Source organism: Macrobrachium nipponense, chromosome 37 (genome assembly GCF_015104395.2).
Source record: "Macrobrachium nipponense isolate FS-2020 chromosome 37, ASM1510439v2, whole genome shotgun sequence".
Classification (NCBI taxonomy): Eukaryota; Metazoa; Arthropoda; class Malacostraca; order Decapoda; family Palaemonidae; genus Macrobrachium; species Macrobrachium nipponense.
The window spans coordinates 50,163,670-50,166,169 of record NC_061097.1 but is presented as its reverse complement, the minus strand read 5'-3'; the positions used below and the strand labels follow the sequence as shown (position 1 = coordinate 50,166,169).

At 39.6% G+C, this 2,500-nt stretch overlaps 1 protein-coding gene across 1 annotated transcript in view; it reads left to right on the top strand.

Moving 5' to 3' along the window:
• Positions 1–2,500, top strand: part of LOC135209256 (homeobox protein prospero-like) — a gene marked incomplete in the record, with an annotated part of 1,606,906 nt that overhangs the window by 976,577 nt on the left and 627,829 nt on the right.

Sequence of the window (2,500 nt, the reverse complement as noted above, 5' to 3'; positions counted from 1 at the left end):
AAGGTCCTTTAAACAGCCTAGATAGAAAAGAAGAAGTTAAGGACCTAGACTACTGGGAAAGACTACAATCCTTAAAATTATATAGTCTAGAAAGGAGAAGAGAACGCTACATGATAATTCAGGCATGGAAACAGATAGAAGGAATAACAGAAAATATCATGGAACTAAAAATATCAGAAAGAGCAAGCAGAGGTAGATTAATAGTGCCCAAAACTATACCAGGAAAAATAAGGAAAGCACACAGAACATTAATCCACTACGCACCAGCATCGATAATGCAGCGTCTATTCAATGCGTTGCCAGCTCATCTGAGGAATATATCAGGAGTGAGCGTAGATGTGTTTAAGAATAAGCTCGACAAATATCTAAACTGCATCCAGACCATCCAAGATTGGAAGTATGCAAAATATACCCGGAGATGTACTAGCAACTCTCTGGTAGACATTAGAGGCGCCTCACACTGAGGGACCTGGGGCAACCCGAACGAAGTGTAAGGTCTGTAAGGTAAGGTAAGGTCTCGTTACAATTATCACATGGGTTTTTCTAATTCTAAGATATTCCATTATGTACTTTATAAATTATCTTCTCCCTAGAGATAAGAGAGCACACGATGTCTCCTCCGATTGACTAACAAGTCTTTGATACATCCTAATCCTTGTAACTCTCTCTCTCTCTCTCTCTCTCTCTCTCTCTCTCTCTCTCTCTCTCGTTATAGTTATTACACGGGTTCCACTAATTTAACTATATTTATGTTCCTAATTCTGTGTACACGAGTTTAATTAAAATATATTTAAATTCCTAATTCCTCGCATTATCCCCTCATATCTCTCTCTCTCTCTCTCTCTCTCTCTCTCTCTCTCTCTCTCTCTCTCTCTCTCTGTACATTTTCGTCAAAGATGCAGAGTCATTGTTGTTGTTGTTTTTGATTAAGTCCTAATCTCTTTTCAAAGTGTTTTTTTTTTTTTTTTTTTTTTTTTTGTTAAATAAGAGCAACAAATCAGGCGATAATTTAAAAAAAATTATATTTCTAAATAAGTTTTACCAACTTTCTCTCGGTGTGACGGCATCCTTTGACCATACTCACTGCAACGCAACTTTACTATATTGGCATCGATCAATCAATATTGATGTGACATATTAAGGGGTCCATTTATCGGGCTCAATGTGTAATTAACTTTTAAGAATCATGGTTGATTGATTTATTGGCGGGTTTTGGTAGACTGGCGTCGCCGCGCTCAGATCTTATTATGAGAATCCAGTGTATAACTGAAATACATATACATTTTATTTCTTCATTTAACTGATGCATACTTTTGAATAACTGTTGTACCTACGCTGTTAGATAAAATGGAATATAAGAGAGAGTCGAGGTTGAAAGTCCTAAAATTAGAGACATTACGTACAGTTCTGCATATTTAGTCTCTCTCTCTCTCTCTCTCTCCTCTCTCTCTCTCTCTCTTATACATATCACATTGACCTCACTAAAGAAATATATTCTCATTTTTTTATTAAATTATCTCTCTCTCTCTCTCTCTCTCTCTCAAGTAATTTGTAGCAATATCGGCATGTAAATTCAGTCCGCAAACCAGACCAGACAAGGAACCGCGCAGGTGAGCTTTCGTGAAAATTCAGGATACCTTAGTTGACCTATGCAGTGAATTATTTACCCGGATATTTGTGGACTATTGCAGGTCGCGCATGACGCCCGAGAGAGAGAGAGAGAGAGAGAGAGAGAGAGAGAGAGAGAGAGAGAGAGAGAGAGATAACGCAGAGGAGAGAGAGAAATAACACGGTCGTAGTGAGGTTCCTGAGTAGATTCTCTCTCGCTGTCTCTCAGAAACGTTTCTGATCAGATTCTCTCTCTCTCTCTCTCTCTCTCTCTCTCTCTCTCTCTCTCTGTAGGGCATACGGTCTTTGCGTGAATGTTCGTATGTGAATATTAATTAACATTACGTATTAATCGTATGATTACGCTTGACAATCTCTTCGTTTTATATGTGTAAAAGTTCAATATTAATCTAAAGACTAAGATAGGCTGCAGAATATCATTAAAAAAAGAATACTGCAACAACAATAATACCTCTTGTCTAGCTGAATCAGATATAAGAAGACGTATAGGCCTACGCGAATGCATAGTTCTAACAATACTTTCTAGATGTATAGTACTAATGAGCCATACGGAAAGCGCACATACTCAGACATTCATGAAAGCTACCCGTCATCAATTTTGTCCGAGAGACACAAACTCCGTCGCCAGATCCGAGCGATTCCGCATTCCGAATTCGGCGACTCCTCTTCCTCCTCCTCCTCCTCCTCCTCCTCCGCAGCAGCAGCAGCGTGCGGAATTCGGCAAGACGGAGGCACCGTAAAATAATGGAAAAGGACACGGCGGAGCGGTGTTGCCATCAATAGTTCATTCAGCGACGTCCCTATATGATCTGACTAATTGACGAGCCGCTATAGCTACTAGCTAGCTAGCATCAGCTCTCCGTTGGAGGAG